At 40.0% G+C, this 27,855-nt stretch overlaps 1 protein-coding gene across 3 annotated transcripts in view; it reads left to right on the top strand.

The window, feature by feature from the left end:
• Window positions 1-27,855, top strand: part of grid2 (glutamate receptor, ionotropic, delta 2) — a 1,282,048-nt gene that overhangs the window by 1,105,964 nt on the left and 148,229 nt on the right. The gene's annotated exons all lie outside the window — the stretch shown is intronic.

Here is a 27,855-nt window from a genome sequence, read left to right as displayed (position 1 = left end):
AGACACTCATAAACGGGTTAGTATATTAGCTAATGCTAACAACACTTTCTAAATTACATTAGGATAGCATGTACACATATGCATGTAAACACTCCTACAAACATTGAGTAAGTTGAGTAAGTATGAATAGTTTTAGTTATATTGTAAAACCTACAAACGTTGCTTGGAGGGATGAATGAAGAATTCATACAGGTAGCAACGCTATGGACGACTAGTAGACGGAACGGCACTTGTACTTCTGGTTGAAAGCACTAAAGAGAATGATATACTGCAGACGACCTGCAGTGAGCGAACTCGTCCAAAAGATGGTGCCATAACACAAACTATCACACACCTTTTCAATATCTCTGCTTGTGGTTTATGAAAACTATTTGTGTTATGGCCTTTAACAAAGAAAAATCCATGAATTAGCCGCACCGTTTTATAAGCCGCAGGGATCAAATTGTAGGAAAAAAGTAGAGGCTAGTAGTCCAGAATTTACAGTATATTTATATGTACAGTACAGTATATATCGATTTATATTTTAGTATGAAACTCAGAAGCCACCCTGAAGTTGTTGTCTCTTTTTAGTGTTGTCAAATGATTACATTTTTCAGTCAGAATAATCACACTTTTGCATTTTGATTAATCATTATTAATCACAGTAAATGACATCATTCTAAACTAAGTTTAAAAAATACCTCAATATTTCGACAAAAATACACTTTTATTGTTAGAATTTTATGCAGGAACATTTTTAAATGTATTACTTGAATGCACGTCATTCATTTGTTCCAAACATGCCAACAGTTTTAGCCCGAGTACCATTGGGAAGTAACGACCTTGCCACATCGCTTGCAGCCAGGGAAAACAATACACATTTTAAAACGTTTCACTCGAAATGCAAATGCAGAGCAGACGGCGTCTCCAAGATGTTGTCCAGTTTGCGATTTGGTCCAAAATCCCAAAAATCTGGAGTGTCCAAGCTCTGCCCGCATCCTCCAATCATTCGTGGCAGCTTTGGGGTACTTTGAACGGCTGCCAGCATCTTCCAATTTGCTGATACACCCGAGGAAAACCTACAGCAGATATCTTGGTGTTAGGATTCCGAATAAGATATAGCTTAACCATCATCGACTGGAAGGGTCGCCAGGCATCCATCGTGTGTCCAGCAACAACCGGTAGGTTCCCCAATTTTGTTGAAAAGGCAAGTTGATCAATTCCATTGTTCAGGCTTTAGAGAGCAGTGCAAAAAGAGGCTACAAGGAAGTTGTTATCGTTGTAGGAAGAGATGACGGCAACAGACACGAGGTTGTCTTATGTAGCTCTGATAATTATTATATATATAGACCTTATGTATATATATATATATATAATAATAAAACAATACTAAATAGAATAACTAAGGAAATGGAGTGTGACAAAATCCAAGAGTGTGTATTGTGTAAGACTAGGTGTAGTATTTAACTGGAGCGTTTTACCGTAAATGTTGGTGAGAGCGAAGGAACGAGGCAGTCCATGGGGTAGGCAGATGGTCCAGGGTGAGAGAGAGGCGTCAGAGTCCGAGTCCATGCAAGGGGTCGAGGATCGAGGGTGGCAGTCCAAAGTCCAAAAGAGAAGTCAAGGCGCACAGCTCGATCATGCGGGGACGAAGGCAGATTGCTGGGGAGGACGACAAGGACAAACAATGAAAAACGGAGGGAGAAACGTAGAGAGAGAGAGCATAAAGCTGGGTATCGGCTTACGGTACAGAAGACTATATTCCGGCGCGGGATGGCAGGTTGATCAGGCTTATGAAGGCAGCTTGTTCATCACGGGCAGGTGCGCAGATTACAGATTGTCTGCAGGCGCAAGGAGGCACGCCCGCAGCGGAGAGAGAGCGCCTGTGGCTCGTCAGGACGCAAAGATGAGGGCGCGTTGGAATGAAAGTTTGAACAAAACAAAACAAAGAAAACAAACAGGAGAGATAAAAGAGTGGAAAAGTAAAAAAAAAAAAAAAGCGTTACTATTCAAACGAGTGTAATGTTACAGTGGCCAAAAATATTAAATATACTTGTTAACTAAAACTTTTTCCTTGTTTTTAATTAATAATTAGGCCTACTATGCTGCTGTTTTTTAATGTTGGTTATTATGGTGGTACTTGGAGAGACATTTTTTTTTTTCTGAGGTGGTACTTGGTAATAAAACATTTGAAAACCACTGGTGCAAATGCAATTGCTCCACATGTTCCTGCCCACCACCTTGAATGGGGCCTCCAGCCTATGATGGACGTCTTTGTCTTAGTGTTTTATATTTAGACTCCTCGGTCTAGCCTGTTTGTTGTATTTAAGGTCGAGACCTTGATTTCCGCTTTCAGTGGTACACTCTCTTTCACTTTTTGCTTTTTTTTTTCTGTCTACCCTCTGATTCTTCTCTCAGACCGTTTTTTTCTCTCCTCCCGCGTCGTTCTTCCACAATAAACCTCTTAGTACTCTTTCAGTCACCGTTGTCTCCTGCGCTCGATGGATTTTTCTCCTCTTTCACTTTCCATCCCCGGCAGCAAAATAATATTAAATGTCAGAACGGTTCAGTGTCTCAGCTGTCTCTAGGTATTGCCCACAATCGTGTACACACACACGCACGCACACACACACACACACACACACACACACACACACACACACACACTTACATGCAGCATTTCCATTCATACACAAATGCATCATTGAGTGTGCGATGTGTGCAGCACCAGACCTGCGGCATAGATACAATATATACTGTACACTTACATGTGTGTCAGCCAGTGATCAGTGGGTTTAATATAGTCTATGTCATCATCATGGGGTCACATGTCATTACAGAGGACGCACCTGACATCATATTGCTGTACCAATGGAGAGAAGGCGAGTGTTTGAGGCTTTTCCTGTCATGTCAAGTCCCTCTTTGTTTTTAAACTGAAACATGTGCACGCGCCGTAGTTCAACTTCAACTTATATTTTAAGATAGCCATCAGGTACATTAGTACCTTAACTTATGAGTTTAATTGGTTTCGGTATTACAAACCCCGTTTCCATATGAGTTGGGAAATTGTGTTAGATGTAAATATAAACGGAATACAATGATTTGCAAATCCTTTTCAACCCATATTCAATTGAATGCACTACAAAGACAAGATATTTGATGTTCAAACTCATAAACTTTATTTTTTTTTTTTTGCAAATAATAAATAACTTAGAATTTCATGGCTGCAACATGTGCCAAAGTAGTTGGGAAAGGGCATGTTCACCACTGTGTTACATGGCCTTTCCCTTTAATAACACTCAGTAAACGATTGGGAACTGAAGAAACTAATTGTTGAAGCTTCTCAGGTGGAATTCTTGCTTGATGTACAGCTTAAGTTGTTCAACAGTCCGGGGGTCTCCGTTGTGGTATTTTAGGCGTCATAATATGCCACACATTTTCAATGGGAGACAGGTCTGGACTACAGGCAGGCCAGTCTAGTACCCGCACTCTTTTACTATGAAGCCACGTTGATGTAACACGTGGCTTGGCATTGTTTTGCTGAAATAAGCAGGGGCGTCCATGGTAACGTTGCTTGGATGGCAACATATGTTGCTCCAAAACCTGTATGTACCTTTATGCATTAATGACACCTTCACAGATGTGTAAGTTACCCATGTCTTGGGCACTAATACACCCCCATACCATCACAGATGCTGGCTTTTCAACTTTGCGCCAATAACAATCCGGATGGTTCTTTTCCTCTTTGGTCCGGAGGACACGACGTCCACAGTTTCCAAAAAACAATTTGAAATGTGGACTCGTCAGACCACAGAACACTTTTCCACTTTGTATCAGTCCATCTTAGATGAGCTCAGGCCCAGCAAAGCCGACGGCGTTGTTGATAAACAGTTTTTGCCTTGTATAGGAGAGTTTTAACTTGCACTTACAGATGTAGCGACCGACTGTCTTTACTGACAGTGGGTTTCTGAAGTGTTCCTGAGCATATGTGGTGATATCCTTTACACACTGATGTCGCTTGTTGATGCAGTACAGCCTGAGGGATCGAAGGTCACGGGCTTAGCTGCTTACGTGCAGTGATTTCTCCAGATTCTCTGAACCCTTTGATGATATTACAGACCGTAGATGGTGAAATCTCTAAGTTCCTTGCAATAGCTGGTTGAGAAAGGTTTTTCTTAAACTGTTCAACAATTTGCTCACGCATTTGTTGACAAAGTGGTGACCGTCGCCCCATCCTTGTTTGTGAATGACTGAGCATTTCATGGAATCTACTTTTATACCCAATCATGGCACCCACCTGTTCCCAATTTGTCTGTTCACATGTGGGATGTTCCTAATAAGTGTTTGATGAGCATTCCTCAATTTTATCAGTATGTATTGCCACCTTTCCCAATGTCTTTGTCACGTGTTGCTGGCATCAAATTCTAAAGTCAATGATCATTTGCAAAAAAAAAAAAAGTTTATCAGTTCGAACATCAAATATGTTGTCTTTGTGGCATATTCAACTGAATATGGGTTGAAAATGATTTGCAAATCATTGTATTCCGTTTATATTTACATCTAACACAATTTCCCAACTCATATGGAAACAGGGTTTGTAGTATAGTACCGCTATAGTACCGCGATACCAATGAATCATTATCAATACTATACCGCCTCTAAAAATTACCAGTCCTGCACCGGTGTCAGTGCTGTTTGCGAGCAGAGGAGCATGTTCGGCAGCGCACAATCACAGAGTACTTACAAGCAGACACAGTGTGTAGACAGAATAGGGAGAACGGCCGCATTTTGGCTTAAAAACGAACGATAAAGGTGAAGTCATAACACCGAAACTGCCCGATTGTAGCTGAGATAGGCTCCAGCGCCCCCCTGCGACCCCGAAAGGGATAAGCGGTAACAAATGGATGGATGGGAAAAATAATTTTGATCAGTAGTTGGGAAGGAGTAGGACAAACCAGCAGTAAAATGTATGATTTTTAACCAACTGTTCGGTCAAGGAGCGCTAAATTTTGCAACCCAACAGTTGGGTTTGGAATACCCCAATAGTTGGGTTTGGAATAACCCAACATTGTAGTGAGCATAACTCAGCTTTTGTGTTAAATAAATTCAACCCAATAGTTGGGTTATGAATCAACCAACATTGAGTTAGCATAACTCAACTTTTGGGTTAAATAATTTAACACAATAGTTTGGTTGGGAATAACCCAACATTAAGTTATCATAACTCAACTTTTTGGTTAAATAACTCAAGGCAAAAGTTGGGTTGAAAAAATTAACCGAAAATGTTGAGTTAAAATAACTCAAATAAGGGGTTTGTCCCTTTCTGAACCAGCAGTTGGGTTAAAATTGGGATATTTTCTAACCCAACATTTTTTAGTGTGTAGTACTGACGGGACTCTGTACCTACAAACGTTCTGAATTCGGTACCCATCCCTACTCAAGATGCATGATACTGAAGGTGCAGGCGCTCTCAGACAGTCAAGGTGGCTGTGCATGCATTCACACAGACATTCACAAGCACATAAAGTTTTCAAAGTACTGGTTGTACTGTACTTCCACACTCATTGTCCCTGTACTTTGAGCTCCCCCCGGATGACAGAGCTTCTCACCCTATCTCTAAGGGAGAGCTCCGCCACCCGGCGGAGGAAACTCATTTCGGCCGCTTGTACCCGTGATCTTGTCCTTTCGGTCATAACCCAAAGCTCATGACCATAGGTGAGGATGGGAACGTAGATCGACCGGTAAATTGAGAGCTTTGCCTTCCGGCTCAGCTCCTTCTTCACCACAACGGATCGATACAGCGTCCGCATTACTGAAGACACCGCACCGATCCGCCTGTCGATCTCATGATCCACTCTTCCCTCACTCGTGAACAAGACTCCGAGGTACTTGAACTCCTCCACTTGGGGCAAGATCTCCTCCCCAACCCGGAGATGGCACTCCACCCTTTTCCGGGCGAGAATCATGGACTCGGACTCAAACACTGATGACATCTATTAAACAGACGAGAAGCAAGGAATCATGCAGAGACAAGAGTTAAATTTGGCTCAATGAGGAGACACGTGTTTTGGGCTGTATTCTAGTTACAGATCCAAACTATGTTCTAAAAGTCCAGCCCGCGTGCTTCCTCCATTTATTTGGGAGGTCCCTGTTTACATCACTGAAGCTGTCGCTGAGGGAAGGGGGTAAACTCGACAACTCCAGTTAGACACAGTATATGATTAGACAAAAATGCAAATGTGTTGACGCTGGTGATATCGCCTTGTCTCTGCTCTGTCTGCGTCACGGCGGTGTTCGGCCTTGGCAGTCAGCAGGCCGTACCTGGACACAAACACTGATACCAGAATGGCTTGCAATCTTTTGGATTGCCAGCTTTGCACAGACAAAGAAAAATACCACTTCAGCACAATTGAAAACAATTATAGCAACGGCCCTTAAGCATAAAAGTTGTGTGATCAGTGACGTGCGGTGAGGTTGATGGCTGGTGAGGCACTGACTTCATCACAGTCAGATTTACAAACATATGAACCCTAAAGAGTATCTTATTCACCATTTGATTGGCAGCAGTTATTGGGTTACGTTTAAAAGCTCATACCAGCATTCTTCCCTGCTTGGCACTCAGCATCAAGGGTTGGAATTGGGGGATAAAACACCAAAAATGATTCCCGAGCGCGGCGCCGCTGCTGCCCACTGCTCCCCTCACCTCCCAGGGGGTGATCAAGGGGATGGGTCAAATGCAGAGGACAAATTTCACCACACCTAGTGTGTGTGACAATTATTGGTACTTTAACTTAACTTTAACTTTACACATACAAACTGTAGCACACAAAAAAAAACGTTATTATGGTCTTGCCTTTACTTATAAATGAAGTCCATGCACCGCTTCTGAACAAAGCATTGATAACTTGTTTATAGAAGTCTTCCTTATCTTTCTTCAGTTTTAAAAGTCTGTCTTGATGGAGATCTTCCTTTAATTATTACCTCCTGCTTCGATTGAAAGTCTAGTTTAGAAAACTGTTTTAATTTAGATATGTAATCCTCCATATTAAAAGTCTAGGCAAGAGGAAAAAATAAACGATCGCTAACTGTTGCTGCTTGTTGTCATTTATTCTGCAGCCGAGTAGTCGCAAAAATGGTCCCTGGGATCACTAGCGCCCTCTACCACCATGAGGCGGGATTACTGCGAGCCTCACCCAGTGCGTCTTCGCAGCCGTTTTATGATTGCTCAGCACAAGAAATACGTTACACACATACAGTTGTTGACAAAATACTCTGTACATTATATACCTCAGCTAACTAAACTATGGAAATGTATAATATAATTCATATAGCAATACGGTCTCACTGCACAGCAGGCCAGCATTTAGCCGAGTCATTGCGCAATCCATGGTGAGGCACAACTGGCTGCTGACTCACCGCAAGTCTCTTCTCAGTATTTGAACGGCAAATGTGAAAATTCAGCGATTTTGAATAAAAATAACCTAAAACTGGTGAAGTTACATGGAAAATAACTTTATAGTATAATCACTGGATACATATAACAATTTTTTTATTTTTTTTATTTTTACTTTTTTTTTTTCCCCGCCTCACCTGCCTCCCCTGACTGCACGTCACTGCTACATACACATTTGTGCGCGCACACACACACACACACACACCGTCATGATATTCATAGTCTTCCCTATTACACACACTGGCTGAGATGCTCTCAGAAGGAATATTTGACAGACGCTCTCAGACAGCCCTGAAGAGTCTCTAACGACTACAGAGTGATTCGGGAGTTTAGCGGATTGTCACTTTAAGTGATTTTCTGTCCTTGTGACCTTCTGATGCACGGAGTGAACCTTCCACTTGAGAGACGCCGCCTTATCAACACTCCCATGTGTTTTCAAATGAATTGCTGAGGTTAACGAGCGGCTTGGCTAGGGACGGAAAGGTCACGGTGCCCAGTGACCCTTCTTGCCAGTCTGAGCAGATCCGCTTTGACCTGGATTTAAAACAGAAGCTTTTGGCCAAAAAAAAATAAAAATAACTGTGATTTCCGTCCAGATGTATAAATGACAGCCAATCAGGGCATGAAGTGGAGAGAGGGAAGGTGGTGTGTTGGATTGGAAACGCTGTGTGAGTGTAACATTAAACGCCTCATACATATGCGCATAATCAGCCAAAACCTCTTTTTTCTTTTTTTGCACTTTCCGTTTCCATTTCAACCTTTTACAGAGAAACTCAGTGTTTGCTGATGAATTTTCCAAAAGCTTCAAACCAATCAACAGGGTTTAAGTTTTTGAGAGTAATCAGCAATACTTGAAAGCCCACAATATCAGCTTTTAAACTGTTCTTTACCAGGAACTCCCGTGTTTAACTATGCAGACCAGAGTCATTGCACATTATGGGGGTGTGCGCTCTACTGATTAGCTTTCGAGTTACCTCAGCCAAGCATGAATGGTATTTTTTTCTCCTGTGTCTGTTAGTTACTTTGTTAGTACGTAGGATTACACAAAAAGTACTGCACTAATATCCATTAAACTGTGTGGGTAGGTAAATTACACATATAGCAACAACTCCTATAAATAGATACAGGAATTGGTATTCTTGTCTTAATAGAACTGGTAGGAGCTGTAGAAAGTGAGGGTGTCCAGAATCGACATTAACATTGGTCGGATATCAGGACAAAAAATAGTATCGGATATTATCGGTTTACATTTGAAATCTCAGATATAAGTTGTGTCTTTCTGTCTTGCCTCTTGGTGAGGGCGGTCGCATTTTTCTCCGCTCCCTCCTTCCCTGCTTGCTTTCTTCGTGTCCTTGTCTTGTCTGAACTTTTTTGAAGCCTCTTTCTTTGAGCTGTCCTCAAATCTAAATATCAAACATGGATATGATCAGCTGGACTCTCATGTGCATGTTGTTGCCAAATGTATTTCATATGCTGTAAACCTAGTTCATAGTTGTTAGTTTCCTTTAATGCCAAACAAACACATACCAATCGTTGGTTAGAAGGCGATCGCCGAATTCGTCCTCGCTTTCTCCCGTGTCGCTGGCTGTCGTGTCGTTTTCGTCGGTTTCGCTTGCATACGGTTCAAACCGATATGGCTCAATAGCTTCAGTTTCTTCTTCAATTTCGTTTTCGCTACCTGCCTCCAGAATACAACATCCGTTTCAATACATGCGTAATCTGTTGAATCGCTTAAGCCGCTGAAATCCGAGTCTGAATCCGAGCTATTGTCGCTATAATTTGCTGTTCTATCCGCCATGTTTGTTTGTATTGGCATCACTGTGTGACGTCACATGAAAATGGACGGGTGTATATAACAATGGTTAAAATCAGGCACTTTGAAGCTTTTTTTAGGGATATTGCATGATTGGTAAAATTTTGAAAAAAACTTCGAAAAAAAAAATAAGCCACTGGGAACTGATTTTTAATGGTTTTAACCCTTCTGAAATTGTGATAATGTTCCCCTTTAAACCAGTGTGGGTGGCACTGGGAGAAGGTCGGTTAGGTGTCTTGCCCAAGGACACAAAGGCAGTGACTACGATGGCGGAAGCGGGGTTAGAACCTGGAACCCTCAAGTTACTGGCACGACCACTCTATCAACCGAGCTATACCGCCCCAGCGAGCGTTTGTTTGTTGTCTCCATCTTACCTTTTTTTTGAAGAAAAGTATCCTACAACTTAGGCTGTTGGAAGTGTTCAAATCGGGAAAAAGGGATACATGTTTCTTCAGAGTTCCTTCAAAGGTAATCAAGAAGGGCAAAAAAGTGCAAGATTTTACGAAACAATGACGAGGAAAGTGGCAAGGAAGCAGTGTCAAAGAACGCACAAGTTTGCAGTGATCACTTCGTCAAAAGTTTGTTCGATATACTTTTAAAGTTGAGTATTTCCCATTGAAATATTGTCTGATACCTTTTCTTCTCACTTAGTTGTAATTGATTATTGTCAGGGCAACCTGGTAATCTTTATGATGAAGACAATTTTGACTGAGCTGAGTAATAAATGAAGCAACACAACATTGAGATTTATAGTTATATTTTGATAAAGACGGGTAAAAACCACACGCACTGGTAACGACGTGCGTAACAACAAAAAGGCAACATGGCCGAAACCATAAGTGAGGTGTGATCACTTCTCCGTCTCCTTTCATCACAACAAGCCAGGTCTTTAGTGATGTGTCCAAGGAAATCTGTTAGTGGTAAACCTAATGGGAAAATGAAAAGCAGGGAATCGAGTGCTACTCTATGTTTGTTTACAAGGACGCGTCCTCGCAAGACACCGAGTTAAATCATGAAATACAACCTTACCCGAGCAAAAACGATGCACGATTTATCCGGGAGAGTCTTGATACCAAGTTCCTTGACCCAGTCACACACAAATAATGTGTAGGCCTTTATGCATTTCCAAGCTGTCATCTGTTTTGCCGTATAGAATGACAACTGGAGCACCAGATAGTTTGAGATTAACTCGACCAGTGGATAATCCTTGAGATCACTCAACAAATCATTTTTTGTTAATGAAGTATAGGGATATATTCCATTGCATGTTTAGATGTGTTGCTCGTATCTGCTTTCGGATTTAAGCCCCTTGCATACTCAAGATAGTTTGTGCATTGTTGGCTGCACAGTAGCCATATTAGTTTGGTTGACCACCACTTTATTTAACTGAAAGTAAACATGTCAGAAAAAGTCACATTGCTGAACACAAAGAAAATAAGACTGTGTTTGAAAAAATAGTATTTAAAAAAAAATACAGTTACTTGTAGGGTTGTACGGTATACCGGTATTAGTATAGTACCGTGGTATTAATGAATCATATTCGGTACTATACCGCCTCTGAAAAGTACCGGTCCACCACCCCCGACTTGGTATCAGATTGATACCCAAATGTGTGGTATCATCCAAAACTAATGTAAAGCATCCAAACAACAGAAGAATAAGTTATTATTACATTTTAACAGAAGTGTAGATAGAACATGTTAAAAGAGAAAGTAAGCAGATATTAACAGTAAATGAACAAGTAGATTAATAATTCATTTTCTACCACTTGTTCTTAATTGTTTTGAGAAAATTTTAGAATGGTAAATGACACAATATGTTACAGCACACGTCGGCAGATTAATTAGGATCCTTTTTTGTTTACTTACTACTAAAAGACTAAAAGTTGTCTTGTATGCTCACTATTTTATTTAAGGACAAACTTGCAATAAGAAACATATGTTTTTTTGTTAAAATAAAGCCAATAATGCAATTTTTTGTGATCCCCTTTATTCAGAAAAGTATCGAAAAGTACCGAAAAGTATCGAAATCATTTTAGTACCGGTACCAAAATATTGGTATCGGGACGACACTAGTTACTTGTTATGTCCCCAAAAAGTAAATGAAACAGAATTATACTTTAATAGATGTAATCGATTACTAGGTAGAGTAATTAATGCATTACTTTTTCTTAAACCTTCAAATATCTGGTGTATGTAATTGAGAGATGTTTCACGAGAGCCGAGTGACTCGTGACATCAACAAGGACGTGCTCGGAGCATTATTAGCTGTGCTAGCTCAGCAATGGTAGTCTGCAGGCAGTGCTGACTGGAAGCTGTGTCTCTCCTTATCCACAAACAGGGTCCATTATCACTTCATTGAATTGTTCATTATTTTGCTGTTGTAGTAATAGTAGTAATTGTGTATGTATGGCTGTTGCTTGCACTAGTGGAAAACTCATGTACTTCATAAAGTGAACTTGCTGGGATTCTGAATGCTGTCTTGTTGACATCATTACAACCACCTTAAAAGTATTTTGCGACATTACATCAAACATATTGGTAACACCGTTATAACATACATAAAGGTAATTAATTCGGTTATTCGCTACTAGAAAAGGAATGTAAGTGTGTGCTATTAGGTTTGTGTTTTTCATCCCTACCATTGTTCCCATAACAATTAATTTCACTTGATCAAGCCTTTTTCTAAAATTCCACACTACAAAAAAATAAAAGTATGTATGCTGATATATCGGATTATTATCGATATTAGCTAATATTTAAAGGGGAACTTAACTTTTTTTGGAATTTTGCCTGTCGTTCACAATCATTATGAGAGACATGACGATTAATGTTATATATATATATATATATATATATATATATATATATATATATATATATATATATATATATATATATATATATATATATATATTATTTTTATGATATATATATATATATATATATCATAAATTATATATGTATATATAATTTTTCAATCTAAATATTACTTAAATGGGATCAAAAGTCTGCTTACCATGGAACCTTTGGGAGCCGCGCAATTCCGCCTACAAAGCCCTTAAAAAAACATCCAAACACCTCCATTGAGGTTTTATTTACATGATGTAAGTATATATGTAATGTTGTAACAGAAACATTTATAATAAAATTTAATATTTACGTATTTTAATCATTTTAAGCACTCATTTCAAGCATTTCAAACTTTTTCTTTTGTTTTTGTCACTGATTATTACTCACTGCAGACTTTATGAGAGCCAACAAACATAATAAAACATCACTTGCAGTGCAAGGTCTGTTAGGATGTTCATATATTCCCATTTCGGTGAAGAATGTCTCATAATTGTTACGTGCGGGGGTCGCAGCTTGCTGGGAGGTTCGTTCCCCCGGGATGCAAGTGGACCACTCCGGACAGGACGTGCAGGTAGGAACATGGTTTATTTGTAGAACTCAAACAAGTACCAAAAACTGAAAACAAGCCAGAGGAAAAAATGTGCCGACCGCACTCGAAGCAAACGCTAACACATTAGGCAAAAAGACAAGGAATACTCACATAACTGTCGCATAAGCAAACAAAGAAGCCAGTCCGACTGAACGGCAAAGGCAGGCTTAAATAATGCCTCTGATTAGTGCTCGGGGAACAGGTGAGCATCCCGAACACCAATCAGAGGCAGGTGAAAATAATAAGCAACCATGGTAATTAAAACAAACTCAAGGGTGCACAAAACGGGAACTGACGGAGTCCAAAACTAACCGAAAATACCAAAAACATGATCCGGGCCACAGATCATGACAATAATCCTCACGAAGAAACGGGTTGGGGGGGGTACCAAGCATCTTTTCGTGTCGTTCTGGACATTTCCGAGTCCTAAATGGCTGTCAATGTGTACCGGCTTGTCGGAATACCTACTCAGACTTCTTCTGTCCTAATGATGATCTAACAGATGAACAGACACGGAATGTTTTGTGTTTTTTTATGCTTCACTAATAGTTTTTCCATCTTATTATTTAATCTGTTTTAGTGGCTAGGCTTGTATTGTTTTAGATATTGGTTAAAAAGTGTGTTGCAAATAAATTATATTATTATAATTGCTGGCGGGCCTACTCTTTTCAGGGATCCTTGAATCCACCGTAAAGACCACCACCGTCTCATGTCTTGGATCAATCGTTCTGAGCCATGACAACGCAGCTTGTCGGTTCAATGTGGACAATTAGATAGCTTTGTTGCACAAACAGCAATAATTAGATTGAGGTATGTTGTTTCTTATTGGGGAAAGGATGTTAATGGCTCTTATTTCCATGTTAGCATTGGAACTAGCGCGCTGGTCCGTGAGTTTATCAATGTGCAGTTATCGATCACGTTTTAATTCGATCATTTTGATTTAAAACAGTAATGCTAACCATAGGGAGTTTTACTGCATTTATAATAACATTTAATACTTACGTATTTTAATCATTTTAAGCATACGCGGCGCACTCATTTCAAGCGTTTCAAATTTTTTATTTTTTTTTTTCGTCACTGATTATTACTCACTGCAGACTTTATTAGAGCCAACAAACATAATAAAACATCACGTCATCTAGAATAAACTTACAGGGAGCAAGGAAGCAAAGAAGCAGCAGACCACATAGGGACACACGATAGTGATCACAGCACCGCTATAAAAAGTTTGTCTGCTTTAGCGCTTAAAATGACAAGATCACTAATACTTAGTTAATGTTTAAATCATGAAATGTAAATGGGGTATTGTTGACATTTTTTGAATGGTTATTTATTGGATTTTATGGGCAAAATAGAGGAGCTCCCATTGGCTGTGTTGTAAGCTGACTTTTATTTGTGTTTATTTAATAAAATATCCATCTGTTGTCATGTCTTTCATGATGATTGTAAACGATCGGCAAAATTCCCCAAAAAGTGCAGTTCCCTTTTAAGGCTCCAATATCAGTATTGTCTTGGAAGTGGAAAAATGTATCAGGACACCCCTAGTAGAAAAGGACACTATACAAAGAGTAAAACATTTTTTAACTTTTAAGATAACCTACTTGTGTGTCTGTAGTTCCAATGCTAACAAAACAACAGAGTAGGTGGCTCCTAAAAGCGATAATGTGCACTTAATCCACTTTTTACACATGCACTTGTCCAACATACAGTAATATATGCCAAATATCACATACAACAATGTAACATTAAAGGCCTACTGAAATGCGATTTTCTTATTTAAATGGGGATAGCAGGTCCATTCTATGTGTCATACTTGATCATATTTTTGCTGAAAGGATTTAGTAGAGAACATCGACGATAAAGTTCGCAACTTTTGGTCGCTGATAAAAAAGCCTTGCCTGTACCGGAAGTAGCAGACGAGTAGCGTGACGTCACAGGTTGTGGAGCTCCTCACATCTGCACATTGTTTACAATCATGGCCACCAGCAGCGAGAGCGATTCGGACCGAGAAAGCGACGATTTCCCTATTAATTTGAGCCAGAATGAAAGATTTGTGGATGAGGAAAGTGAGAGTGAAGGACTAGAGGGCAGTGGGAGCGATTCAGATAGGGAAGATGCTGTGAGAGGCGGGTGGGACCTGATATTCAGCTGGAAATGACTAAAACAGTAAATAAACACAAGACATATATATACTCACAACACAACCAGGTTTATATTTAATATGCCACAAATTAATCCCGCATAACAAACACCTCCCCCCTCCCGTCCATATAACCCGCCAATACAACTCAAACACCTGCACAACACACTCAATCCCACAGCCCAAAGTACCGTTCACCTCCCCAAAGTTCATACAGCACATATATTTCCCCGAAGTCCCCAAAATTACGTACGTGACATGCACATAGCGGCACGCACGTACGGGCAAGCGATCAAATGTTTGGAAGACACAGCTGCATGAGTACTCACGGTACCGCGTCTGCGCATCCAACTCAAAGTCCTCCTGGTAAGAGTCCCTGTTGTCCCAGTTCTCCACAGGACAATGGTAAAGCTTGACTGTCATCTTCCGGGAATGTAAACAATGAAACACCGGCTGTGTTTGCGTTGCTGCAGTCGGCCGCAATACACCGCTTCCCACCTACAGCTTTCTTCTTTGCTGTCTCCATTGTTCATTGAACAAATTGCAAAAGATTCACCAACACAGATGTCCAGAATACTGTGGAATTTTGCGATGAAAACAGACAACTTAATAGCTGGCCACCATGCTGTCCCAAAATGTCCTCCACAATCTGTGACGTCACGTGCTGACATCATCATACCGAGATGTTTTCAGCAGGATATTTCGCGCGAAATTTAAAATTGCACTTTAGTAAGCTAACCCGGCCGTATTGGCATGTGTTGCAATGTTAAGATTTCATCATTGATGTATAAACTATCAGACTGCGTGGTCGGTAGTAGTGGGTTTCAGTAGGCCTTTAAGGAGGAAACAAACGTTACCATAGCTAGGGGATGGCGTGGCGCAGTTTGGAGAGTGGCCGTGCCAGCAACCTGAGGGTTCCTGGTTCAATCCCCAGCTTCTACCAACCTAGTCACGTCCGTTGTGTCCTTGGGCAAGACACTTCACCCTTGCTCCTGATGGGTCGTGGTTAGCGCCTTGCATGGCAGCTCCCGCCATCAGTGTGTGAATGTAAGTGTGAATGGGTGAATGTGGAAATAGTGTCAAAGTGCTTTGAAGGTAGAGAAGCGCTATACAAGTATAACTCATAACCCATTTACTGTATTTTAGCCACAGCGCTAACTTTACATCTTACATTTTAACAGCAACATCCTACTAGTCAGCCAGCTTTTTATGGCCCTAAACAAGGTTTGTTAGTCGCCCCATTTTGACCTCGCCTCTGTGATATTCCTCGTGTAACATTGAAGGTACCGGGGACGACAGCGGCCTAATTAGAAATATGGCCGTAAATCTTTCACGATGACGGCGTTTGAAGCGATGTTGAATGAGCAATTATCTAGATGGGCCTTTAAATGGACGCGGCTGCAATGCCGCTAAACGGAAATAAAACTATTACAAAAGGACATGTTAAATAACCGTTGAATAAATGTTAAGCAGAGACTAAGTGTAATTATATAATCATTTATGTCCATCAAAGTTAAAGAAGCAGAGCACGGCGATAATGATCAGCCATAATCAGGTGGCCCCCACTCGTCTTTGTGGCCCTAAAGAACCGCATAGAGAATGTGCAGTCGTGGTCAAAAGTTTACATACACTAGGAAAGAACATAATGTCATGGCTGTATTGAGTTTCCAATAATTTCTACAACTCTTATTTTTTTGTGATAGAGTGATTGGAGCACATACTTGTTTGTCACAAAAAAACATTCATGAAGTTTGGTTCTTTTATGAATTTATTATGGGTCTACTGAAAATGTGACCAAATCTGCTGGGTCAAAAGTATACATACAGCAATGTTAATATTTGCTTACATGTCCCTTGGCAAGTTTCACTGCAATAAGGCGCTCCACAGGCTTCTGGCAAGCTTCTGCTTGAATTTTTGACCACTCCTCTTCACAAAATGCAGTTCAGCTAAATGTGTTGGTTCTCTGACATGGACTTGTTTCTTCAGCATTGTCCACACGTTCAAGTTAGGACTCTGTGAAGGCCATTCTAAAACCTTAATTCTAGCCTGATTTAGCCATTCCTTTACCACTTTTGACGTGTGTTTGGGGTCATTGTCCTGTTGGAACACCCAACTGCTCCCAAGACCCAACCTCCGGGCTGATGATTTTAGGTTGTCCTGAATAATTTGGAGGTCATTTGTCCCATTTACTCTCTGTAAAGCACCAGTTCCATTGGCAGCAAAACAGGCCCAGAGCATAATACTACCACCACCATGCTTGACGGTAGGAATGGTATTCCTGAGATTAAAGGCCCCACCTTTTCTCCTCCAAACATATTGCTGGTTATTGTGGCCAAACAGCTCAATTTTTTGTTTCATCTGACCACAGAACTTTCCTCCAGAAGGTCTTAACTTTGTCCATGCGATCAGCAGCAAACTTTAGACGAGCCTTAAGGTGTCGCTTCTGGAGCAAGGGCTTCCTTCTTGCATGGTAGCCTCTCAGTCCATGGCGATGCAAAACACGCTTGACTGTGGCCACTGACACCTGTGTTCCAGCAGCTTCCAATTCATTGCAGACCTGTTTTTTGGTGGTCCTCTGTTGACTCTTGATCATCCTGACCAATTTTCTCTCAGCAGCAGGTGAAAGCTTGCGTTTTCTTCCTGATCGTGGCAGTGACAAAACTGTGCCGTGCACTTTATACTTACGAACAATTGTCTGCACATTTGCTATTGGGACCTTAAGCTTCTTTGAAATGGCTCCAAGTGACTTTCCTGACATGTTCAAGTCAATGATTAGTTTTTTCAGATCTGTGCCGAGTTCCTTTGACTTTCCCATTGTCCCATTTCTAACCGAGGTTAATGACTGCATCACGTGAGCCCTATTTAAATGGGCTCAGAGAAGTCAACAGGTGTCGTCAATCATAATCACTCACATGAAGTTAAGAGGCCATGCCATGAAGCTAATTTGATTTGATTGTAATTTTTCTACATCACCAAAATTGATCATGTAGTTTGTATGTTGCTGTATGTATACTTTTGACCAAGAGCGTCACTAGCTTTTAAGGACAGGGGGGGCTTAACCCCCAGGAGATGCACAGGACACGAGCGAACGTAGTGCACGAGCACAAAACTTCACAAACGGCTAACAAAGACTTAGAAATTATTCATCGTTATTATTATTATTTAAAAAATGCAGGGACGAAATGAAATGCTCCCCGGGACGATGGCTTTTAACCATTTTTTTTCTTTTTCTTTTAATGTATTTATTAATTTGACATTTTATATTCAATGTCTTGGTTTTTCCTCCCTCTGAAAATCCTATGAAATGTTTAACATTAAATATATTCTATAACAATACAACAGCTATTAATGTAACAATACAATAAAACAAATATATTTAATGTTTTTTTCATTGTTTTAACATTAGACTAATGTATATTACTTTATATAGATTCCACAAGAGTGATGTGGGCATTTTCTATATGAACAAGTCCAAGGACCGCAGGCAAGGTCGCAGAGAAAATGTGGACTGGATTTGGAGTGATGTGGGCATTTTCTATATGAACAAGTGGAATGGATTGGATACCGACACACTAAAGGGGCTCTCTACCTTAAAGTACCAATGATTGTCACACACACACACTAGGTGTGGTGAAATTTGTCCTCTGCATTTGACCCATCCCCTTGTTCACCCCCTGGGAGGTGAGGGGAGCAGTGGGCAGCAGCGGTGCCGCGCCCGGGAATCATTTTTGGTGATTTACGCTATGAAGTGAGGAGAAACTGAGTGAATAATGTCAGGTTATATGATTATGTATTTAAACTAATATTCGGGCCACTTTATAATGAATATGTCGGCATGTATTTGTTAAAAAAAAAAAAAAAAAAAATTATATATATATATATATATATATATATATATATATATATATATATATATATATATATATAACACCAAATTATTTAGGGGGGCTTAAGAGTATTTTAGGGGGGATTGAGCCCCCCTAAAATAGGCCTAACAACGCCAATGCTTTTGACCCAGCAGATTTGGTCACATTTTCAGTAGTTTAACCTATTCACTGAAGAAAAACAAAATGATCAAAATTTAGAGCTTCTTGATTGATGGATTCTTATTCAAATCCATGAAGAAGGAGATTATTCCATCCAGACATCATAAACACTTTAAAAAACGACCATTTGAGCGTTTCCTCTGTTAAAAGTGAATCATACAGGTTATATGATAGAGCACTGGGCCGAATATAATTTATGCTATATTTACACGATCTTGCTTTCAATATAAAAACTATTCCACACCTCTTTTTTTTATTTTATTTGCTTTGCCCAAATCTGAAGCGTCTTAACACAGAGGACGGTATCATCACACACAAGCGGAGGATTGTAACAGCGGTGGCAATATGTTTGCTGTTTGGGCTCGTTGTGTGGAATTCTAATGAGCTATCGCACTCTGCAGGAAAAAAGAGCTTTCTCTCCCTTTATTCTTCCAATGCCTCCCGTCAGGGTGATTTACACTTGTAGAAAATAGAAATGCCAAAAAGGCATTTGGTCTTAGCGGAGGCTGAATTATTGTGGTGGATTTTGCGGCAGTCGTAATCAGGCACGGTGACAGATGTAGATCAAGGCGGCTCCTGTGGAGATTTCATTCCCGTCCAATAAAATGCACAACAAACATATAAATAAGACACTCATTTTCATAAATCTAATCAAAGTAGTCTTGGTGCCCACATTCTCATAACACATCAGAATATACATCTATATAAATCATTTGTTCATGCTCCCAAACAGAGACCGTCGCAGCGACACAGATGGCCACCGTGCTCCGTAACCTTGGCAACTCGGACCAATGGCGGGTTGGTGGTGGAGCACTTTGAAAAGAACTGTGACTGTGAACCTATAGCATCTCTGTGTTGTGACGTACACACACAAGTACTAACAGCCATCTTCTGAGGCATTCAACACAACTGGGAAATCTGAAATTTCTGGTCTCTGCCGACTGATTGATTGATTCATTGACTTGGGTCAGTGGAGTCACTCAAAACAATTCAAACGAGGATTATTTGATTCACTGACTTGACTCGGGTTAGTCAATCAAAAATATAGTGTTTATGAACCATTGTTTTTGCTGTACTTCTTTTCTCAGTTAGAAATTCCACTGCAGTCCACTGCAGAGGATGCTGGTTCTCTGGACGATATATCAAGTGGGTGGTTCAACTCATTGTCGTTCGTTCTTGGGGAAAAAAAACAACTCCAGTGACTCAAGTAAACCGGAGCCCTTTTATGTGTGAATCAGATTAGCCACAGTCCATAAAATGAATCAAATCTACTTATACTTGTCCCGACAGAAGCCCACTTGCGGTAGGGCCAAAGAAAACTGCTATGAATTTTGAAAATCTATGTATCTGCTGACTTTTCTCCACTCAAGATGATGCCCTGCTGTCCCCACTATGGACTGGACTCTCACACTATTAACTAGATCCACTCGACGTCCATTGCATCGGTCGCCCGTCTATTTCTTGAATCTCTGGCTCTTAGCTTTGTATGGACTCATTGATCGTTTTCAAACTGAGTTCAGAGAGGAAGTGACGTCCTAAACAACCATTGTGTGTGTGTGGACACGGATAAAGTTAGGTGGGATTTACCCTGGATAACCGTAGCCGGTTTAGTGTAGAAGGCGCCAAAATCCATCCATCCATCCATCCATCTTCTTCCACTTATCCGAGGTCGGGTCGGTGGGCAGCAGCCTAAGCAGGGAAGCCAAGACTTCCCTCTCCCCAGCCACTTCATCCAGCTCTTCCCGGGGAATCCCGAGGCGTTCCCAGGCCAGCTGGGAGACATAGTTTTCCCAACGTAACCTGGGTCTTCCCCGTGGCCTCCTACCGGTCGGACGTGCCCTAAACACCTCCCTAGGGAGGCGATCGGGTGGCATCCTGACAAGATGCCCGAACCACCTCATCTTTACTTTGAGCTCCCCTCGGATGACAGAGCTTCTCACCCTATCTCTAAGGGAGAGCCCTGCCACCCGGCGGAGGAAACTCATTTTGGCCGCTTGTACCCGTGATCTTGTCCTTTCGGTCATAACCCAAAGCTCATGACCATAGGTGAGGATGGGAACGTAGATCGACCGTTAAATTGAGAGCTTTGCCTTCCGGCTCAGCTCCTTCTTCACCACAACGGATCGATACAGCGTTCGCATTACTGAAGACGCCGCACCGATCCGCCTGTCGATCTCACGATCCGCTCTTCCCTCACTCGTGAACGAGACTCCGAGGTACTTGAACTCCTCCACTTGGGGCAAGATCTCCTCCCCAACCTGGAGATGGCACTCCACCCTTTTCCGGGGGCGAGAACCATGGACTCGGACTTGGAGGTGCTGATTCTCATCCCAGTCGTTTCACACTCAGCTGCGAACCGATCCAGCGAGAGCTGAAGATCCTGGCCAGATGAAGCCATCAGGACCACATCATCTTCAAAAAGCAGAGACTTATCCTGCAGCCACCAAACCGGATCCCCTCAACGCCTTGACTGCGCCTAGACATTTTGTCCATAAAAGTTATGAACAGAATCGGTGACAAAGGGCAGCCTTGGCGGAGTCCAACCCTCACTGGAAACGTGTCCGACTTACTGCCGGCAATGCAGACCAAGCTCTGACACTGATCGTACAGGGAGCGGACCGCCACAATCAGACAGTCCAATACCCCATACTCTCTGAGCACTCCCCACAGGACTTCCCGAGGGACACGGTCGAATGCCTTCTTGAAGTCCACAAAGCACATGGGGCCAAAATCTGCCTTCTAAATCTTGGACCACCTCCACGTAACTAAGCAGCTCCCGGAGCAGTCATAGCTTCTCTCCTTCTCCACCACATTCATGTCCTTCCTCCATCATCTCCAGCAGCTCCTCCTCCATCACTCTTCCCACCTTACTCCCGGACCGCTCTTTCCGCATCTGTCTTCTATCCTTTTCCCTCTGCTTCCCGGCCGCCTTAGTTGCAATGGGTCTCCGGAGCGCCATTACAGCGGCGGAGGCGGTCTAGCGGGATCCGAACAAGTCTTAGCTGATTTTAGCTTGGGCTGAAGAAAATCTTTATCATCATTGAAGTTATTAGGGTAAATTGGTTCAGGGGTAAAGTCTAGCATGATACTGCTCCTTACTTGCAGTCTCCAAATTGATGTAGCAGAGGTGGTGACATGATGGCTTTTTTTATCATAATTTCAGGAGTCATTATGCTAAATGGGCAGACGGTGATAAGAGGACATTATTGGATGGTAAATGGGCTTGTCACAAAATGAAGTTTTTACACGAGACATCGCTAATGTTATATGCAAAACGGCTGCATATGTATTCTCGTTTGGCTGTGCAAAGTGATTGAATAATGTGAAGTAAGGCTGCATTATGGATGGTAAAATGGAAGCAAATTGTAAAATGTATATTCACTCACAGGACACAAAGATATCAGTAAGAGCCACAATCATCTGCGGTGGTGTATCAGGGTTGTACGGTATATCGATATTAGTATAGTACCGCGATACTTATGAATAATTTTTGGTTCTATACAGTCTCTGAAACGTACCGGTTGATTGTTTTTAATAAGAACAGCTCTTTTTTTAATTGGTTACATTTTAAAATAAGCTTATTACGTACATTTCCATCAAGTAGTTACATATTGTTTTATTATTACAATTCTGAGTCAATTTCTTGGTTTGCATGTAAAATTGCAACATTACCATTTGGCTGAGTCCGCTCTCAGTGCTGCTGGAGTGATGGCAAAGTGTAAGTGTTAGGGATGTAACGATATGACTTTTTTTTAATCACGGTTATTATTAATGTCATTACTGTTAAATGTGCTCAAAAAGTACATAATACGCACAATGAAATCCCTAGATTTAAAAAAAATAAACAGACACGGATTGTTTTGTGTTTTCTTATGCTTTACTAATAGTTTTTCCATCTTATTATTTAATCTGTTTTAGTGGCGAGGCTTGTATTGTTTTAAATTTTGGTTAAAAAGTGTGTTGCAAATAAATTATATTATTATAATTGCTGGCGGACGTTCTGTTTGTTTGGGGGTCCTACTCTTTTCAGGGGTCCTTGAATGCACCGTAAAGACCACCTCCGTCTCATTTCTTGGATCAATCGTTCTGAGCCATGACAACACAGCTTGGAGGTCCAATGTGGACAATTAAATAGCTTAAATGCACAAACAGCAATAATTAGATTGAGGTATGTTGTTTCTTATTGGGGAAAGGACGTTAATGGCTCTTATTTTCATGTTAGCATTGGAACTAGCGCGCTGGTCCGTGAGTTTATCAATGTGCAGTTATCGATCACGTTTTAATTTGATCTTTTTGATTTAAAACAGTAATGCTAACCATAGGGAGTTTTACTGCAGTAATGGTGTCCCTACATCCCAAATTAGAGCCGTCTGAATCTACAACTTAGGTATTGAAACATACCACTGTTGGATTTTAAGTGAATCGGTGCCGGGTAGGACCGGCAAGATTCAGTCTTGGCCAAAAAAGTAACAGACTCGGTGCCCATCCCTCGCCATGACGTCTTTTTTTTTTGGCTGTGTGAAAATCATTGAAATCCATGAAAAATATACTCCTTTCAATTTGAAAAGGCTAAAGATGTTGTATGTGTGTATACATCATTGTATACACTATATATATATATATATATATAAATATGTATATATAAATATGTATATATATATAAATATGTACACATATGTGTATATATATATGTATGTAAATACACATACATATATATATGTATATATGTATATGTATATATATATATATATATATATATATATATATATATATATATATATATATATATATATATATATATATATATATATATATATATATATATATATATATATAGGGCAGCACGATGGAAGAGGGGTTAGTGTGTCTGCCTCACAATACGAAGGTCCTGAGTAGTCTTGAGTTCAATCCCAAGCTCACATAGATAGATAGATAGATAGATAGATAGATAGATAGATAGATAGATAGATAGATAGATAGATAGATAGATAGATAGATAGATAGATAGATAGATAGATAGATAGATAGATAGATGGATGGATATGTATGTACATGTATATATGTACAGTATATATATATATATATATATATAAATGTATATACATACATACATACATACATACATGTATATTTGTATATGTATTTGTATATGTATGTATGTAGATATATACTGTATATATATATATATATATATATGCTTAAATACATATATATATATATATATATATATATATATATATATATATATATATATATATATATATATACATATATGTATATATATATATATATATATATATATATATATATATACACATACATAAATATATATAAATATATATATATGTATATATATATATATATATATATATATATATATGTATATATATGTATGTATATTTACATACATATATATACACATATGTATACATATATATATACATTTATGTATGTACATATATGTGTATCTATGTATATATATATATATATATATATATATATATATATATATATATATATATATATATATATATATAAATGTAAAAAGAAAAAAAAACTCAGGCCTGCTGTGCAGTGAGACCGTATTGCTATATTAACTATATTATACATTTCCATAGTTTAGTTAGCTTAGGTTTATAATGTACAGTGTATTTTGTCAACAACTGTATGTGTGTAACGTATTTCTTGTGCTGAGCAATCATAAAGCTGCTGCAAAGACGCACTGTGTGAGGCTCGCAGTTATCCCGCCTCTTGGTGGTAGAGAAGCACCCTCGCCGTAGAACGCACCGCCTGACGGGAGTGTTATATCTAAAGCCCACACTTAAACTTTCCACGTGCAAGATTGAATCTATTTAAGTTATTTAATAAGAAGCCAAAAAGTGCCAAAACAATAATGTTCGTGTTGGAGGAGTTGTGAATGACTACAGGGCCACAACATTAGGTACATCTGCAGACTGCAGCACGGATTCCATATTTCATTCATTCACAACTCTTCCAACACGAACATTATTGTTTTTGCACTTTTTGGCTTCTTATTGAGGTGCTGCATTTTTTGGTTGGGTTGTTTATTTCTTTTGAGTAACTTACTTCTACATTTCTAAAAGGGGAGGAATGTAATAGAGTGATCTATGTTTGTCTGTTGCCATCTCCTGGTTAATGTTGGCTATAGCGTACTGTGGTTACTTTTTGGTTGGGCAACGATTTACGTGGTGTTGCGCACCAGACGTCAAGTTTGTTGAGTCTGTTCTGAAGTCTACAGTAAAGAGACGTACTACATCACCTCGCCTGGTTATTGCCTCCAACCCAATATATTACATAAAGATAACATTTGTTTTTATTAAATGTGCTTTTTTGTGTGCTACAGTTTGTATGTGTAAAGTTAAAGTTAAGTTAAAGTACCAATGATTGTCCCACACACGAGGTGTGGTGAAATTTGTCCTCTGCATTTGACCCATCCCTTGATCACCCCCTGGGATGTGAGGGGAGCAGTGGGCAGCAGCGGCGCCGCGCCCGGGAATAATTTTTGGCGATTTAACCCCCAATTCCAACCCTTGATACTGAGTGCCAAGCAGGGAAGAATGCTGGTATGAGCTTTTAAACATAACCCGTTAACTGCTGCCAATCAAATGGTGAATAAGATACTCTTTAGGGTTCATATGTTTGTAAATCTGACTGTGATGAAGTCAGTGCCTCACCAGCCATGAACCTCACCGCACGTCACTTATATATATATATATATATATATATATATATATATATATATATATATATATATATATATATATATATATATATATATATATATATATATACACAGAATGTTTTAGAGGATTTTTTTTTAATTTAATTTACATTTTTGCAGTCGACCTCAGAGAATCTTAGACTACCCATCTCCATTTTATAAACTGGAGATGGATAAAGGGAAACCTGCGAAACAGACTTGTAGGGAAGATATAGCCTTTGTTTTATTTAATTTACATTTTTGCAGTCAGCCACCGAGAATCTTAGACTACCCATCTCCCCCCTCAACTTCTTCCTCCCATCACCACTCATTAGACAATCAATTGAAAACCTGGTGAAATTTTCAATTTTCCAAGCTGTTATCTGATCTAAAGTCTCCACAATCTTCTGAGACTTATTAAAATGGGTCATCCCTTTTTACTTCATGGCCCCTTTCCTTGTTCTTATTCTTTTTCTGCAGCTACACTGTACCTCTTGCATTTGCCGCTGACAATCAAATCTCTTGTAATTAATGAACTGTATGCTGATTGTGTAGGCAGCGCACATATCTTCAACCACTACACAGTTTGGCTTTAATATTCCCCATAAAGGCTTATCGAGAAACCGTGTAGCCTCCCTGAGATAAAACCAATATTGGGGAATGCTTTATGAAAATACATGGTATGATTTATTGGAGAAACGGCAAAGAAAGCAAAATATAAGGAGAGTGCACATTATTATGTGCATATGTTATCCTCAAAGAGTTTTTTCTGGAGCTATGTTTCTACAACAAGTCTTCAGTATCCATCGTGGTCATTTCGCCTTTTATTTTCTCAGCATAATATCAAGTGGTCAGGTCATTTCGGCAATTCTGAGCAACCATCTTGCATGTGTGTTGGTTCATATTACACACCAAATCTATCAGGCCACATGTTTTACTTCTAGGAGCTTTTTAAGAGATACATTCCTAGAATATTTGATGGCATCTATAAACCTGCATTGGCCCTGCTAATGGATGCTGCTTGTAGAACTGGCTCTCATCCAAACCTCTAAACCCACCTTTGCCTTCAATGAATAAGGTTTGTTTCATCGCAAGTCAATTCCCACTAGCCTCTGATTCCTGAATGGAGACACTGCCAGACATGAGTGACGAAGAGCTTTTCTTCCTGTTACTCACATATACCAGTGACCTGGGAGGTGCAGCTGTGATTTTGTAAAACATACCAGCATACATGTAATATAGATAACTGTATCCTCAAAGTTGTATTAACATCAGACACATAATCAATGATCTATGGCCAGTTAGCTGCTAGAACATTTTGTTTGATTTCGGCCATGTTTTTCATCTAATCCTGTTCAGATTTTACAATTATATGTCTCCTAAATGTGTTCACCAGATTTTGTGGTTATTTGGCTAAACACAAATACAGCAGGTGTTTTTGTTGAGCTGTGATCAAGAGATCAGGGGCAGGAGCGAGGCGTCAGAGTCCGTGTCCAGGCGAGAGGTCGAAATCCAGGGAGGCAGCAAGAAGACCAGAGGGAGTCCAGGGAGACGAGACACACACCTCAAATCCAGGGAACGAAGAGGAACTGCAGGGTGACGTCACAGGACAGGATACAATGACCACAAAGGAGGGGAAACACAGAGAGCAAAGAAGCACATAGGCGAGGAGAGCTAGAGACGTGTAGGGCTTACTGTACGGAGACATGTAGCTATGTTCTGGCACTGGAACACAGGACACGCTGGCTTAAAAAGGCAGGGGAGCTCTCATCAGCGTCAGGTGTGTTGACTGTGGCCAGTGATGCGCTCAGCGGAGCGCACTGAGGAATGCGCAGCGGCATGCAAAATCTCACGTATGGGTTCAGTAACAGCACCGCCATGTAGTGTAATATCTAATGTAATAATTTGTAATAAACAGAGTTTGGAAAATTACTTTTAAAAAGTAATTAATAATAGTTACTCATTAATTAAATAAAATTACTAACGGAATTACTCTTTAATGAATGTAGTGAATTACTCGGGGAAGTAATTATTGCATTACTTAAAAAAAAAATCCCCCAAAAAATCTTATATCTAGCCTATGCAGTTGAGATGTTTCATGAGATCAGAGTGTGTGTGTGTGTGTGTGTGTGTGTGTGCGTGTGTGTGTGTGTGTGTGTGTGTGTGTGTGTGTGTGTGTGTGTGTGTGTGTCTTTAAAAGGTGGTGCCTGTTAAAGTTAAATACCCAATGATAGTCACACGCACACACTGGGTGTGGTGAAA

This window comes from Nerophis lumbriciformis, linkage group LG33 (genome assembly GCF_033978685.3).
Source record: "Nerophis lumbriciformis linkage group LG33, RoL_Nlum_v2.1, whole genome shotgun sequence".
In the NCBI taxonomy this organism is placed as follows: Eukaryota; Metazoa; Chordata; class Actinopteri; order Syngnathiformes; family Syngnathidae; genus Nerophis; species Nerophis lumbriciformis.
The sequence above is the reverse complement of the archived record's forward strand: the minus strand, read 5'-3'. Positions and strand labels throughout refer to the sequence as shown.